At 40.5% G+C, this 18399-nt stretch overlaps 1 protein-coding gene across 3 annotated transcripts in view; it reads right to left on the reverse strand.

Annotated features, from left to right (window-relative positions):
- Positions 1 to 18399, reverse strand: part of Mhcl (Myosin heavy chain-like) — a 740568-nt gene that overhangs the window by 122918 nt on the left and 599251 nt on the right. The gene's annotated exons all lie outside the window — the stretch shown is intronic.

Raw genomic sequence — 18399 nt, forward strand, 5'->3', positions numbered from 1 at the left:
TGATAAACAAGAGTCTGACTAAAATGGAAGGTGCACGCCGAAAGGAACACGCGAGCCAATGTGAAATTGGGGAGTTGACCCCATGAGGAGTTTTACCTGCACCGCCAGCGATATTTTTACACCTGATATTTATATATTTTAGGAAGTCCACGTGGAGCAGCCATTGCGATTCGCCCCGGTATATCCGAAACGGCGACTAAGCCAATATAATAAGAAAAGTGCGATAAAAAAATGAACTTGAATTTACACATAAGACAGAGTTGAGAATTGATGGCTATATAGATACATAATTGTCTCAAGGAATGTATCAATATTACTCTACCAGTTAAGATACGTTTTAGCCAGGGTATGTTAAACACTGCTACGCTTCATCCAAAAATCTGGCATAACGTGAGACCAGGCGTCGTAACGCCCTTAAGTTCAACATATAATTTTTCAAATCCTCATACTTTCTATTTCTCTTCATAACATCAAACAGGCCTGAATCTTTTCCTTCACATGTGTACACCAAAGTTAATTGTTCTTATCCCAATAGAATTAGGAAGTATTACTTAGTTTTTCCTTTACACGGTAAAATATTTTACCCCAGAAAAATCAGCATGTGAAACATGATGAAACAATGAACAAACACTATATTTCAAAATAAAATAATTTCATTCGATTCTTCGCGAACCCACGGCAGGTTTCATGAGGATTGGAAATCAAAATATATTTCCAGAAGTTAAGACAAGTTAGAAAAACGGATAATTGAATATTATATAAGGATGATAAAAATTGTAGATGTATTAGACAAATCTTCAAAATTAATGCTTCAGACGATTTGCAAACAAATATTTTCGATTTCAAAAAATATAGGACCAATTCCAAAAATATACAAAGGCATGAATTAAATTAAAAAGATAAAATTACAAACAATCTGTCCGTGCACGTTGTGCAACACCAAGAAGCAATATAAAAATATGGCAAGGCTTTTTAATATTAGGAAGGCGGAAATTAATTAAGTAGAGGAATAGTGAAGGCTGTGTGTAGGCGTGCCATTCATTTTGCAACATCAGCCGTTGATGCAGAATATACGTCAATGTGACGATAATTTGTCGGTTATGCTGAAAAACAGAGAACATTTTGGACACATTGAAAAAATTAACATCGAATATCAAAATTATTGATCTTCTATAAATGGTATGATAATTTATCAGAGGGATAGGATTTCCCATATGGTTTTGCCGCATCGATGTCAATTTTGTGTATGCCTTTTATACATATATATTATTATTATTGAATGTATGTATATATATATATATATATATATATATATATATATATATATATATATATATATATAAACACACACACACACATCATACTGTAGTATTCTGTACTGATACGGTGTTATCGTTATGATGTATGTACATATATATATATATATATATATATATATATATATATATATATATATATATACATGCATTAATACATACATGTACGTGTACATACATATACGTACATCATTTTACAGTCTATTTTACTATGTCGTCCTACTCACGGGGAACCAAAGGAAAAATACCCTGATACACAGGTCGATATTATATCTCCCCTAATGAATTTAGAAAGAAAGCGATAGGCCGCCATGTGAAATAAGGGGACGTCGCACGCTGAAACTCAACTGCGGCTTAAAATGCATGGCGACTCAGAAATAAACATGCCGGGACGCATTCGAAAATAAAACCCAAGAGGAGGAAATGCGTTCGAATTCTGGGCAACCTCGAGGAAGCCACAAACAAAAACTCGGCGCGAGCGCGCATTTTCAACTTCTGTAGATTACCTAATGGCATGTGCTGGACCCTCGGATGCAGGGCACGCGGGAGAGCAGGCCGAGATAAAAACGGCACTCGAAGCCAAGGGGATTCGCCGTAATGGGACAGCGCACGAGCTGAATCAGGAGCTTTCCCTCCCCCCTCCCCCCCATCCAACCTCAGTTAAGGGCCACGAATGCTCTCCACTCGGCGGCTTCCACCGCAGCAGTCCAACACACGCTGGACGATGCGGTGGCATATCAATGCAGACAGATATCAATCCTCTCGTAGCGCCTTTGGTCACTTGCGGAAATGCAGTCCTCATTCATACCGACTTTTACTTAGAACTCGCCTTCAAATCAGAGCAACGCACCGATTACTAATGAGAGAAACAATTCGTGGGGAAAACATATTCACAAAATTTGCGGAATGGCAAATGAAAAAGTTCGGATTCATGAAAAATGATATTTGGGAAATAAAGTGGTAGGGTAATAAAGTGGTAGCTCTGATATTTTTCGTTAGTTTGGGCCCCCACCTTGAGTGCGCCGGGAGTGTATCCTCAAGAGGTAGGGACTCAGTTTTTGAATTAGATCGAGCGCAACATAGAGCAGCTAGGTTTGTACAATGTTGTTATGAACAACGTGGCAAGTATCACGACGCTATTGGAAGAAATAGGATGGGAGCCACCAGTTGACCGTAGGATTAAATACAGGTTGAATTTACAGCGTAAATTTGAAGAAGGCCCCTTATCCGAGGATTTTAAAGACATATTACAGTCTCCGAATTACTATGGCAGATTAGATCACGCACGTAAAATCAGGGGGATAGATAGTTCAACGAATAGATTGAAAATACTATTTTTTCTTTGCACGATTAGAGATAAATATAGATATGACCGAAGGAGATAATTAGCATTGACAGTGTATATATTTTGATATCCGGAATGCATTTTAAATAGAAGTATTTTTATAATATTGTTCCTTTATGATGACTAGAATACATACATTCTGTTATTGAATACTATTGCATGCAAGTAACTCTTTCGTAGTGAATAACTTTATTCAAGAATGGCTGGTGACCTAAAACCCCCCGCCACACGCCCTTGGGGCAGCTTGCGGCGTATTATGTAGATGTAGATGACAATAAGAAACCAATAAATTCAAGGTGCAGTTTCATTTTTTGTGAACGAATGTTTTCTTCAGATTTCCGACAGCTAAGAGCTTCCGCTAAAACTGAGAGAGACTAAAAATTTAAATCCGTTTCGAAGAGAGAGTGTACCGAATATTTAACCACTGATCTTGTGTTTACTGAACGCTTTCTTGTAACATAAACTGGACACAGTTTCATTTCGGATGGCATAAAAATAATCCGAATCAAAATATTTCGACAGACTGCTAGCAATAAAATATTTCGACCAGCATCGAAGTGCGTCATTTGGAATCACTAAATACGCTATTTTTAACATGAACCCATCTTCTATAAATAATATAAATGGCGGTGCAAAATCGCTCTCTCCTTTTTCGAAAAAAATGTTATTTCCTTAGAAATTAAACTGACTCTGCGAGGCCAGAAATCGGGCAATTCCCCCGCAGATGTTTGGGCTTGAGAAAATGATAACAAACACTCACGTAAATTTCTCACTTCCAAGCAAATTCCAGTGGCAGAGAGATGAAAGACTGGCCTCAGGAAATGAACTGGTGGGGAGGTTGAAGAAATGCGTGGGATGTCCCTCCAAAAGGAACTGTGACGTCTTGGAAGGAGGAGGCGTGCGGGGGGGGGGGGAGTGGAGGCGTGGGGAGTGGCTTAGTTGGGGGGCAACATTAGTGCACGGAGACAATCCTCATCACCCCTTCCCAGTGGGGTTACTTTAATTGATTATTAATTACGTGGGTCGTTCGATGAGTCCAGCTACCCACTGTTCCTTTGTCTCCGGAATGTGGTAGTGTATCCATGTTTCACTCACAATAATGTATCGATGCAGTAATACGTCAGGATTGCTATGGAAATGCGCCAAACCAGTCCCCGAATCGACCGCACGATTGCGTTCATTCTCAACTAAGAGCAAACGCGGCACCCATCTTACCGAGATTTCTTTCACACCCAATTTTTGTGCAAAATTGAAAACATTGCACCTTGTGATGTGGCTGTAGCCTCAACTACGTCGCGAACTTTCATTCGTCGATCACTCAAAAACCACAACGTGGATTTTGTCAATCGTTTTGGAGGAAGTTACTTCTGTTGAACGTCCCGAACAGTATTCATCATTTGTTACCGTACGGCCACTTTAATACTAATTTTTAAACAGTCGCAAACACAGGCACAAAGGTGCCACGAACTTCATCCAGCCCGGTTTTTAGATATTTCGTTGTTAAGCCTATTACATAGATATAGCTTGAAACTTTAACGGCAGTACAGTCAGAGATGAGGATTAATAAAAACAAACATTTTCCAATACTAAGAGCAGTATCTATTGGATAACCTAATGAGCAATTGAACGACTCACGTATTAAGAGTAGTCTACCGGTCCAGGTAGGATGATGATGGATCTAGATCTAAAGCTTTGATACACATAAAAAAAACCCCGTCCAACAAGATACGAAATAAATATACCCAAATCCTTTGATAGAGTAAACCAATCTTCAAAGTGACATATTTTTACCTTCCTTTATTTCTTCTATCGCCCATCCTCGCTGGACATCGCTTATCCAAAATACCCCATCTATCACAGCCCTCATTATTTCAAATACCGATCAATTTGCCCTGCATTCCTCCTTACTGCATTCTCTGAATTTCTCACAGCAACCTTTTCTCTTCCCCGGCCATACCTTCGTTTGACTTCATTTCTGCCTATGCCAATTTTTCCGTCCTCCACGCCTCAAAAGCTGCATTCATTCACTCGCTTTACAGAGGTTATTGTTTCGGGCATTGAGTTTTACTCCAACATCTTAGTATTTTTATTGTTTGTTGAACAGAATTACGATCAAGAATAAATGGAATAGGATGAGAATTTTGCTCGAAAAGAAATGAACCTGAGGGAAGATATCACAAGTCTGGTGGCACAATAGGAGCTAAAAATGTTGGTAGTTTCATCTCTTAATATATTTGAAGACCAACATACGGAAAAAATAGGGAAAGTACTTCATAAATTGCTTCAATCATGCAATTATGTTTCAATTCTAAAACGTCATTCAATAATTTTACCTTCACATTTTGAAAAAAAAAGTTGAGTTTCAACAAAAGAGGAAAAGTGGCAAGGACGCTGCAGTTGGAAGTCACTAAACTGAGCCAAGGTTTCCTTCCTGAAAGTCGATCTGACATGTTGACAGAGTGCATCACTTCGTTCTAAGTCGCAAGACGAGTGATATTCGCATACATGTAGCCTGTGGATTTAGCGGGAGGAGTTACGATGCATCATCCGAACTTAAATTCCGTACCCTTCGGTCTAGAGGTGATGCCTCTGGACTTCCACTCTACGTACTTGAAAGTTAGCATAATTGAACATGGAATTTATACACTCATTTACATGATTCACAACTTCAATTCTACATGATCGAAGAGGAATTTTCAATTTTGAAGAAGTTTACTCCAAAATACGTTGTTTTCGTCCACGAAAAACATTTTTCATTTTCGACACTCATTGAATTTTACTATGAGAACTATTCGATTTACAATTTATTCGAATTTTAACTATTTGTCAGCTGATCTTAGAAAATTTAACTCCATAAAAATCTCTTTCGCAGATCATTCGCTATTCTTTAAAACACTAGTTACAAATATGCGCCCTCTTATTTCATATTATTGTATTTACAATATCTTGCATTTAATTTCTCGAAATCAGCAAATTACGAGTGCAATAAGTGACATTACATAGCTCTACACAGCATGCGCTCATTAAAAGGCGACTTACACCAAGGATGGGAAAAGGAAGAGACTCGCGTGTTAGTAGTGCGGCGAAAATCCTGTCCTGTGCCCGGGGAAGGCGCTTGGCGTTCTTCGCCCGTTTTCCAACCATACCATCGTGCGCGTGTCAATACGTTTACAAGTTTTACCAACGTATGTATTCTCCCGGCACTGAAATCGACTCTTGCGAAACAGCGACTGAACATCGTTTTGACAACCTTACCCAGGCGTGAATACGTGGTCTAAGCACGTGCAGGACACCACTGGCGTCTTCAAGTGCACACGGAGGCAGGATCATTAATTTTCGTATCAAACGCTCGAAGAAAGCCAAGTCGGTATACTATTTACCAGCTGCCGGGCTGACCACCATTGGAGCAGAAGATTGCTAGGTTCACTGAATTTAGCGTTATTGAATTCGTTGAAGTTAAATATGAGCAGAAAATTAACATGGTGATAATATATGACATTTATTTTCAAACATCCGTAGGCCGAATCTCATAAAAAACAGTGCGTGGACCAGACTTTATTACTTTCGGATACCAATAGGATTTAAATATGATGATGCATGATAAAAAAACTTGAGCCTCTAAGATTGAAAGAAAATGTATCAAGGAGCAGACTAATCCCTGTACTTGTGATTCAATCCAATTGTATTAATTCTTTCGCTTGGTCAAATCCCTCCACAGTTCCACAGACGTCACTGCAACTTCCAATCCATGTGGGAAAACGTTTTTCCTAATATAACCTGGAGGGGTAAATATTTTTACGACCCCTCCATGGCACTGATTGCGTCAGAAGGGAAGAAAAAAAATACGCACACGGAATAAAAATTCTCCAACCGCATTTGGCAAAGATCCGAGAAAGCGAGCGACATGAGGGGGGGGGGGGAGGAGGGGTCGACGCGGGGGTGGAGAGGCGTCCGCCTTTAACGACGTCCGTTTAACGAGGCATTTCCGTCGAGTGCGACCGCGGGGGTTAGAGTGGGGGGGGGAGACTGGGCGGGAGGGAGTTATTAAGCGGACGATTAGAAAAAACACGTACCGTAGAAGAGATAAGGGAAAAAAATTCGAGCCCGAATTATCAGAAAAGAACAAGGGGGGAGAGGCGAATTCCAGGAATGCATATCCTTTATAGATTTTCAAGAAAAAATTATCAAGCCCGAATTTCCATTAAATTTATCGTCACGTAATTACCAACCACATTACTACGACAATAGGATGAAATTACACAATAAGGAAATCAACAAAAAAATCCAGTTATTTTAACAACTCACTACAACGAAGATGCTACATTAGGCGATTGCTTCACAATTTTCTTAAAGGTAGCACGTTATTCTCAAGATAGGGTTCGATTTTAAGCTACAAATTGCATACATTCAGGCATCTTTTGCAGGAAAAACCTCGAAACGGTTCAATTGATTTCATAGTGCATGACTGAATTCAATATTCAGGCAAATAAAAACGCTCAAGGAGCTTTAAAGGTAGTCAGATAAATATTTGTACCGAAAATAATAATGTTTTATGGTTCAATCAAACCATTAAAATGCCGAACTCATTGGAGGTATTCTATTAAGGGAGAGTATTAATATATCTCTTGCCCATAGTGGGACCCGAGGATGAACGAAATATAAAAATAACCACATGAAGTCGAAACGTTCATAACTTTCCTTCATTCACGTGGCAAAACTAGTCCGATGCTATCGCCGTGGGTGAATTATTGCCAGATCCGCCTAGAGAATCAATCAAAATCATCCGTGATTCGCTCATCGACGCAAATGAGTGGGGGCGGATTAATGGTTCGAGCGATCAGTGTTTCCGTTTCACAACGAAACGAGCACATATGCAAATAAACTCGAAATGTGCCTTTTAACCTTAAGCAATGAGTCTGACTTATAGACACAAGATTTGTCAAATCTCAACTTTTGACCACAAATTTATTTTGAAATTTAAACTCCTAAGATTCTGAAGACACAGTTATGAGTGAATGGGCCAACCACATCCAGTGAGCAACAACAATTGCATAATTTTCTTTTAAAGTCCCGAAGCCTGGAGCGTTTAATAGAAATTATATAGTACACTATTCAAAGATATTTTCATTTCAAAAATTAATTCAAAGTCCCATAAAAGTGATGCTTCATCTTGAAAATTATTTATTATTGCCAGCCAAATTCCATCCAATTGATTGAGACATCGCATCAGGGGTTGAAATAACATATGCCCAATATCTCCCACCAAGACTAATAGTATCAAGAATATTACAATATATCAGTGTAGACGTACGTATGGCATCACTGCGCTATGAAAACGATAGCAAGAATGACGACCATCATTCAAATAATACGTTTCGTCAATTAGAGTACCAACATCCCCAGAACAGGGGCAGCAAAGGGGGGGAAGGAGAGAAAATCAGTGATTTCTTTCGCACCAGCCGAAATGTTCAATATTGTTCATATGGTGAACGGAAAGTATATTAAATTTAAACATGAGTCCACACCATAATACATTAACACATACATCGGCCTTTGATACAATTGCTCCTTCAAATTTTCCAACGCAGATATGAACGTACTCGTATATATCGACCTGAATAATATCTCGTCAAACCAGAAAAAATGAAATGCACACGTGAAAAATTGAATGCACATGTAACAGAGAGGGAGGAGGGATGATGAGTGAATGTGACTACAACAAGGGACTTGGGACCGGTGCAAATATTTTTGGACGGCTTCGGTTGTTGGTATGCAACCACTGTGAAATGCCTGGGAGTCATGCGGGTTGTCTACCTGCCAGGACAAGTAACTTCTCCCGATAGGCATCCCGTGGGCCTTACTTAATAGCCTCCCCTCCCCCACGCAGAAGCATTACCGATACGCGCGCCCCTGGCACAGAACCCTGGCCACACAAAAAAAAAGTGAAAACGAGAGCAAATGAACGCGGAAAAACGCTAAAAGTAGACGGACGTCGGTCCGGTGATTACGGAACGCGCGTTGCTTTGCCGTCACAGGTTGTATAAGGGCCGAGGAGGCGATCCTTTCGGGGACCTCGCTCGCTTCCATCGGGGGGACTCGATTTCACTTCGCTGGGCGGCGACGAGGGGGCATCGGCGGGCGGGTAAAATTATCGCGCCATCCGTCTGGTGGTGCGAGCCTCTCTCACCCCCTCCCCCGTTTGACCTCCGGCGGCAACCCTCCTCCCAACCGGCCGGACCACCCAAATCACCTTCCCTCCCCACGGTCCTAAAGGGGCCTACAGGGGTATCTTCCCTAGCCACCCACTTGGCGAATACATGTCGCCGAGGACGTGATCGAAGTACATCCATAGCAGGGCAAACGTTTTCAGTGAGAGTAATATTATATACTTCACATTAGTGAGGATATTTTGGAAATTTCTCAATATTGTCGCGAAAAAATATACTTTCTATTTCATTTTTTTTAAGATTCACCGCAATGAACGTATAGCTTAAGTATTTTGAGTGAGAATGCTGAAAGTAGAACGTCTTGAAAGAGGAGTTCCAAAGGGCCGGAGGAACATACCATGTCCATGACTCAAAATCCTAACTTTCCCTTCCTCCATCCTATATGTGGGCGTGGATTCTGTTCTACGCTTAACTTTCAGGGAAGGGACCTAAACCAAGGGAACACGGAAGAGAAGTGTTACTTAAGTGATATACTTTACTCCGTAACACAATTCGCAAGGGTCGATGGTATTCAACACATTCAGGCGAGATGTAGTGGAAGTTCGTCATTATGAGAAAAACAAAATTTGCACTTTTCCACATATTTATTTGTAACGTAAAACGCGTTTGAGTTCATCGAACCATCTTCATAATGGCATAATTGGCATAATTGCATATTGACGTTCGACAAGAATATTACACATATTGGCGTTCGACAAGAATATTACACAACATGCACCTTGGAGAAGAAAGACATCTATCTGCCCTGTGCACCGACACTTACGCCCTGATACACTCGGAGTGAACACCCGGTGGTGCCTCCTAGTGATAAAGACGGTTCGACAGCTTCCGACGCTATCCTTCCAGAAATCTCTGAGTACGCCACTGCATGAATTATGAATGACAACCAACATCCCATATCTGTTTCACTAAACAGATTCGATTAGAGGGTAGTTCGAAGCAATAGAGGCCACCAGGGGTGTGGTACCGGAGTTCATTAGCATCCCATCGCCGAGTGTGGCTTTGCAGGGTGTCTAGAGGGATCAGCCAGATTTGAACCCAGCGAACGATCGCGCATACCGAGGCGCCTACTTAAATCACCATGGAAGTTCAATGCTAAGTTGGTCGGATTAGTCAATTTGGAAAGCTATTTACCTGCCTCAACAAACGTCGAGTGGTCATACGTAGCTAGAGTAACGGGGATCGCGTTCAGCCGTCCATGATGTGAAAATCTGAGTCGAAAAGAGCGAGGGTTTAGCGCACTCATTTAAGTCGGGGATTTTATCATTGTTCACGCATCCCGGAATTGTAATGCTGAATTTTCATCGATCCTAAAGGGAGACTTCTGATCACTACTCCATATGAAATGAAAAATAACTTTTGTTCCTCCGTCCCAGTTGTATTTATTCTAATCGGCATCACGATATCCACCTCTTCAGACAAAGAAGGTCGACAAATCTTTTTTTCTGGTAATGACGACAAACCTTTACTACATGCAATTTTTATCATTGCATGAAATGCATTCACTGTCATTAGAGTAGGCAATATATTCAGAAAGTGAAACGATAGATACCGCTAAAATGCAATAATTTCAAAAGTGTAAAAATCCTTCGACTTGACCGGGATTCGAACCCGAGGCCCTCGATGTCCGGCCGAGTGTTTAGGTCAGTTAAGCTACCGAGGCGTCCTCTTACACCACGAATATATCATGACTTTTTCACTAAAAGTATAACTGAAGACATTTCTATCTGATTAAATTGCAAAACTATTCCTTACAATGCAAAATGGTTTCCAAAGCTCGCTTACGTGTATTACGTTGGGCACAATAATTTGAATTGATTTTTCATGACAAGAATACTCAAACGGCAATTATATCATAGGCACGCGGCGATTAATTTCAAAACTTTTTATACATTTACACCTGAACTCTGAAATTCGCCGCAAGGACACAGTGGCGAGTGGTATCCATGCTTCTAATCAGGAAGCAAGTTGGAGAGAATTGGAAGTAGACGTAAATGCTGAGGGCATACCTTTTTTTCATTGCGATCTCAACACATTTGAAATAGCCATTTCCTCAAGTAGCTATTATGAATTTTTCCACTCAGGAAGGCAACCTATTTCGCTCAAGTTGTTGATTTTTCATCCAAACCTAAGGATTTACCCATAACATTTACAAAACATGTTGATTGGATGAGTAAATACTATAGTATATCATCATTGGTCGGAATCAAAATTCTAAAATAAAATGACCCGTTTCATTGTCAATGCGCTGCGGACCGTGTCCTACTAACGCTAAGGAATAAACGAGATTTTTACGAGATTAGCCAAATTCCATCCAACTTCACAAGTTAATATTTGCCCACCCACAATCAATCAAATGTTCCTCCCCTCCCTTCACCCTCGGAATCAATTCAATAGTGACGACACTTCATTTCTACTCACTGAAGATGATACAATCTTCCAAAGCAGGTCTTTCCGATCCAATGAATACATCGCGATAACAATGAAAAGAGACCGGAGAAAAAATTACCGGAATATTAAAAAAAAACGAAAACAAAATCAACAAACGTTTCTTGCAGCTTCCTAATGTGTATTACCTGTAAACTGTAATTTAATGAGGCAGTTATGAAGGCTCTGAGACGAGAGAGGTGCCAGGAAAATCCTTATTTGAATGCGAAAAATTCTTACTGAGAAGGGTACCCGGGTGCCAATCAAGGTGACGTGCCATGACGCCCCTGAGCACCCACAGGTTCGCTCTGATGATTTTTCGGGGGTAGAATATCTTTGTGAGAAACCGCATCTGCTGCAGGGAAAGGTACCTCCCCCTACCCTGAGCAAGTGCCAGGGGAATGAAAAAATAGTAATTTTGTGATTCCACTGAAAGTTTATTACGACACGACCAGGGTTTCGACGCTCAACGTCGAAACCCGGGTCGTATCGTAATAAATTTTCAGTGGAATCACAAAATTACTATTTTTTCATTTGCAATGTGAATCGATCCCATGAAGTTAAGCCGGAAACCATCAAGTGCCAGGGGGGCTTAGAACTGTGAGATGAGCTCTAGCCTCTCCAAACAAACCAACTTTCAAACGATCACGATAAATGTAGCCAAAACGAGTTGACATTCAATAAACGAATAAAGAGCGCTTTTAAAAAAACTCTACGACATAGTTTATAATGACGATATCGTTCACGACGATGAAGTCATATTCGAGTGACCTTTTGCGACCTCGAAGGAAATGGCCAACTTCATACGTATTTTTGGTTTTCTTCGACATTGAGCAAAGGCGTTTATCTTCCGAGAAATGCCGGATCCACCACTTTCACAGCAGCGTCTTCCTCCGCTTATACTACGGACGGCTGACTGACCTCTTACGCAAATGAATACGGTGCGAAGATATCCCGAGGACTCTCTCCTCTCTCTCTCTCGCACAGCGGAACGTGCGTGCGACACCGCTTCCCGTGCTTGCGTGTGCGCTCTCTCCCTCCTCCCCCTCTCTCTCCTCCCGTTACACAGAGGCAATCCCTCCCCACGCCCGTGGCTTTAAGGGGGGAAGAGGGGAGGGCGATTGCAGTGGCGCGCGGTGGCCGGGGACGCACCACCAGTGGCCTATATTTAAAAGCGGGGGCCGGGAGGATGGGGGAGGGTGACGCCGACCAAGGCCCGACGGAGAGGGGGCGGTGGGGGTGGGCTCCCGAGCGCCCATCAAAACGATGGGGTGGGCGGAGGGACGGGAGCGGGTGGATTGTGGGAGGGAGACGGTGAAAGAGCGACGGCGGAAAGGGGGTGCACCTCCCCCATCCTTCAAAAGAGCAGCCGTCGCACTCGGCGTAATGACAACTTAAGGAGGAGAGCCCATTCTCTCCTCTCGTTTCGGACGAGGCGCACCCTTCGCCCCCTTCAAGTCCCCCCCCCCTGAGGAGAGCACTTTGGGCGAAGATCCACATGACGTTGATGACTGCGGAACTCACAACATCATACACAATTTCTCCATGGCCTATTAAATCACCATGGTATTTTATTCAATGTCTATGAATTGCTATTGAATCTCCGAGAATTTCAATCACATATATATGAATTTAGGTATGTAAGAACTCCTAAGAATTTTTACCGAAAAAACCGCATTAAAATATTTCCGTCGAATTTTAAAAGTTTAGGAAGGGAAAAATATGGGGAACCGTTTGCCATTGTGCAAAAAATAGCATTTTGAGAAAATTGGCGAATGGCCAAATACATAATTTTAATCGCGTAAATTGTCACTAGTGCATACTAAACTTTAAATAATTTGTAATGTATTAAGAGCTTGTATGTTTTTCTTGAGAAAATTGGCGAGTGTATACTTGTCATCAATTTTTTAGAGCGGATATTGTCACTAGTTTGAATTAAATTTCAAAATCGTTTTGAGGTCTTACGAGCTCGTATGTTTTGCTAGATTTAACCATCAGATTTTTAACACTATTTTCAACTTTTGCCCTGAAATGCCACTCATACTCTTGGCTTCTGCTACACGCAATTACTGACGGAATCAATCAAATTTTTTGGGCGTAGTCCATAGAAGTTGGCACGTGCCTCTGGACCTTTTGCTAGCTTCTTTCTTGAGTACTTAAAGCTTATGTCGCCATAAAGTGTACGATGCACCTCAAAATAATCACATAATCATTACATGAAGTTACTCAATTGCGACGAAAGCAAACATTAAATGATTATGGACCAAAGAGAGCAGCTAGAATATAAAGAAACGACTTGAATCACAATTTGGGAAAGAAAGAAAACTTATCGTATACATATTCCACAAGTAAATTTTATCAAATTCCCTACGTAACGTCACATAGAAAAGAATGGACTGAATTGGTCCGTTTTGTTAGGATTGGATTTGTTAGCTCCATGACATGAGTTTCCAACCTCACCTCCGGTACGCAGAAGCTAATCACTTTATCGCTTGAACTTTACGATAACCGGAGAAATGTAAAAACAGACGCAATGAGATAAATCCACAAAATTAAAGCGACCAAAAACTGGAAATATTACACAGAATGACGACCAAAGCAGGAAAATATTCAGATCGAAAATTCACCGCGGCAAATCGATCAAGAGGAAAAGTCGAACAACAACAAAGCAACTAGTACTGACGAGCGAAACGTAAGCCCACAGTAAACGCATAATAGAAATATGGGCACAAAGGAAGGCAGGCAAACGCCTCTAACCGATTTTGCGTAGACCTATTCCCATTCAATAATGATATGTCTTCTTTGGACGAGATCTTTCGACAGGATCTCTCTCCGATTCTGTACATTCCTAGCGCCTCTTATCGTAACTTCTCCCATTCCTTGTACCAATCCCAATTCTTCCAAATTTTCAATTTCACTTTCAGATCAACTTTAGCTGAATACATTATCTGCTCAAAACGCCCCAAACAAGCATCTTCATTATCATATCAAACAGCTCCCTCTTATCCCATCTCTCCTATTCTCAGCAACATTGAAAATAAAATAAAAAAACGATCTTCGAATAATATTGCCTGGTGGTCATGATTGAAGCACTTGACAGTGTTCTCGTACAAAGGTTACGCTGTCTGACTTTAGAATAGACGACATTCTAATTGGTTAAGTGGACTAATTATACATCTTTAAGCGGCCATTCCTCTTAAGGGATAACATTTGCTCTGAGATAATACTTGGATCTTACAATAACAATGAACTTGATGACCTTTACGTGCATTTCAGTCTTCGGTTACACAGATGGCATTTCTGATGATCATAACCATTTCATTTGCAAAACAATAACACCTTCTATGAACATTCCTTTTTGCAGGAGGAAATATGACTTCAAATGGCACACAGGAAAGGTTTTCAAGGGAGGAGGCGAAAGGGTTTCAAACGAGGGAGTGGAATCAAACGAAAAAGCAATAAGGAAATTTAATCATAAGGATGAAAAAATTATCCCAGAGACACACGGCCACTCCTCCACAAGGAACTTGGAACACATTATTGGATCGTTTTTCTAATTGTTAATGAAAATTAAAATTCTGCATTAACCTTCCTTGAATATTATAGTAATAGCGAATGGAGAGTACACGCAATAACAATTTTACCATTTGTCTTCCGAAAGTAATTCTCTCCGGATCAATAGCGACAAAAAAATTTCTGAGACGCTAACATCGGCACAGAAATCGGTTCAACCAACGCTTCTGCTAATGACTTGATTTACAACCGTGAAAATGAGATCTAGATGTGTTTTGCTAGCAAGCGCGAAACAGTTTATATACTTTTCAATAGAGATATGCCGACACCTTTGAAGGCTCACCGCTAAAAGCATGATTTTCATGAAATTGGCGCAACCATTGGCAGGAAATGGTGACTAAACGTGAAGCCTCCTCTTTGAGGAGCTTTCACGTTTCATTTCACTTTGGGGAGACATACTTCATTTACTCGCCCGCGAATGATTAAGAAGGAAAGCGGCCCAGGGCAAACGACACTCGTCCCTCCAGTGCCAAGCACTCCTCCAACCGCGACTGAAAAATCGTCTCAACAGGTGGTGGCTCAGGATCAAAGAATAATGAGAATATCTTGCAAGACATGTTTCGATTACAACCAATTAATATGGCAGGTGGAGTACTTCTGGGGTAAATTTTCGGAATCAAAAGAAAAGTTTTAAATAATTCATTTAAAAATATAAAAATACTCTGACAGGCGGAACATTTTTAACAAAGATATATTTATCAATTTATGATTAAAAATGTTGCCTTAGCAACGTTAGTTTGATGATGTAATGTGTATCACGTAAATATTCTATATATCCTTGGATAATTAACATAATGTAAATGGAAGTAAAACCTGATCTTTAGCACAAAAAGATGAACTCAGATTGAAGGCTTTAGAAAGTGTGGCGAAGAATAGAGAAAATAAGCTTTCCCGAGAGGAAGGCAAACAAAGTTGTAGGACTTAGTGAGGAAGATGCTGGGGAAATTCCGGAAAAGGCATTATAAATTGGATGGAGAAAATATTGACATGCAGTGCCAGTATGTTGAAGGCCTCGAAAGAAGGGATAAAGTTGGGTAAGCGGGGTAGAGGGAGGTAATAGGATTTTTAAACAGGAAAACGCATAGAAATAGTGAAAGCACGTTAAGTTACGAAGAAACGAAAAAAATATCGTAGGGCAAACAAGAGAAAGTTATATATTGAAGGAAATTGTCGTTAGGGACCGTCCGAAACCTACCTTCATTTTGCAGAATACTTTGAATGACTACACTACATGTATGAAAAATGGCGAAGCAATTACAAAATAAGTTCACTGAATTCAAATCTAAATAACAGTTTATGATTCACACCTCTCTGGACTAGTAATGACCTATAATCTGATCCCTAAATGACACTCAATCCCACACATAAAAAACAAAAGTATCGAATCAAATACTCAGGAAAAACTCTATATGAAACCAAAGAGCATCTCTGATCACTAAACCATCATTCAATAAGTTCCGGGCATCGTTCAATAAGTCCCAGGACTAACTAAGAAAACAACATTTGTTTCGCGAAATTCATTTTTATTCATCTACATTAACACCTTCAAGGGCTACACAATAATTCTAACGCTTTTTTAACTTTTCGAAACCATGCTTGTAAAACGATTTGTCTGCTTGTCCTCTCAAAATAAGCTTCAGTTGCAGCGATTACTTCCTCATTCGAGCCAAATATTTCTCCCTGGAGCATCTTTTTGAGATCATCAAACAGCCAGAGGTCGCTAGGGGCTGGATCTGGAGAGTATACATGGTGGGTGGGGAAGCAGATCGAAGCCTAACTCATTCAATTGGGGCATTGTAATCATTGGCTTCATTGGCACTGTGGTGCATTGTCTTGATGAAAGATTTTTTCTTCTTCATGTGCGGTCGTTTTTTGCGATTTCGTACTTCAAAAGCACCAATAACTCGTTTGTACTCGCTTGTAATAGTCGCTATTGATAGATTTTCCCTTTTCAAGGTAGTGAATTTAAATTATACCTTGCGCATCCGAAAATATATCCCGTTCAATAGGTCGCGGGACTTATTGAATGATGGGTTAATCAACATTTGCACAGAGCCATTGAGCAATTTTCAAAATTAAATCTTTATAGTTATTCACTCATTAGATGTAGCAGACGTAGGAATTATCATGTATAATCGCTTGTCACGAGAAACAAACACAGCTTATAATTATTTGATTAGCGTGGGCTTTAAATCTATAAAACCGGCAGAGACCCTTGATTCCAAATTGTTATTTTTTGCTTTGGGTCGTCATGTGACAAACTCCTTCAGGAATCGCGCATGTGAAAATAATTCCATTAGTAAAGATATGATAAAATTAAACTCACAATGTCTCTATATCCTTCCAATGTTTTTCAGGAATTCGTGGCTCAATATCAAAAACAGAAATAAAATTATTAAACAAACAAATATGCGGATAATCACTGCGTGTATTGAAGGAAAAGAGGAAGACCTCCATGTGTGAAAACATTCCCAGGTTTTCCCACCACTGAGAGCAGCGAAGTGGGAGAGTGGAACGGCTTCCCATTCGAGACTCAAAAACCTTGAAACATTCTGAAGTTCGCGGAATGATGGCCAAGGAACGAGAGGGAAGAAGACCTTCCCTTCGACCGACAGACGGACTGACTTGAATCCTTAATCAACCCACGTCCATTTTCGCAGGTTTGACTGGAGTAGGAGGGGTAGGACGGGGGTGGAAAGGGAGGGAGGTTGCTCTCTCCAGGAGAGGGAGGCGGCGATAAATGGCTTGGGAGATACAAGCAGGCGAACAGCTTTATTCAGGCGAGTCCACCCCAACCTTTGTACTAGCGACTCGTAACTAGGGGTGGAAGGGTCGGTAAAAGGAATGGGGGAGCACGGCGAAGGAAGGGTGGAAAGGAGAAAGAAACTGAATCCAATAGTCTGGGACAATATGCTCCATAGGCCAGGGCGCAAATGTATACAGTTCTTTATCGAATCGCACACATTGCATGGTAAAAAATTGGCATCGGAACGCAAACCTGTGCATACCTAGGCAATAATTACAAAAAACTAGGACATCACTTTATGCCATTTACAGTAATTTTTTTACAATTTAAATGAAAAACAAAGTAATTGTTAGCCAAATACGTGAACATGCTAGCCTTAAACTGGTGTGTGCTATAAGATTAATTGATATAAAACGGTAACGATTCACACACATTACGCGAAGAGACAACAAACGACCTTCCGGATATCGCAGTCCGAAAATGCTGAGTAATGAGCTCTGCAGTGATTTTACGAGTTTTTTTCACGGTATGTATATATAGTACGTTCAATTTTCCAAAAAGTATTTTGGTGTTATGGATTTCTAATTGTAAATTAAAGTTTTAAGGGCAAACGGTCGCTTCAAAATACTATACACATGGGACAAAAAATAATCGTGGCAACGCGCGTCTTGGCTTAGTATTGCCCTATTTATATTATTAATGCTATATGATTGCTCCAAATATCATTATTTCATGCAAAATAATATTCTAAGCGAGCCTTTCCAG

This window comes from Hetaerina americana, unplaced genomic scaffold, assembly GCF_022747635.1.
Source record: "Hetaerina americana unplaced genomic scaffold, ioHetAmer1.1.p SCAF_5, whole genome shotgun sequence".
NCBI lineage: Eukaryota > Metazoa > Arthropoda > Insecta > Odonata > Calopterygidae > Hetaerina > Hetaerina americana.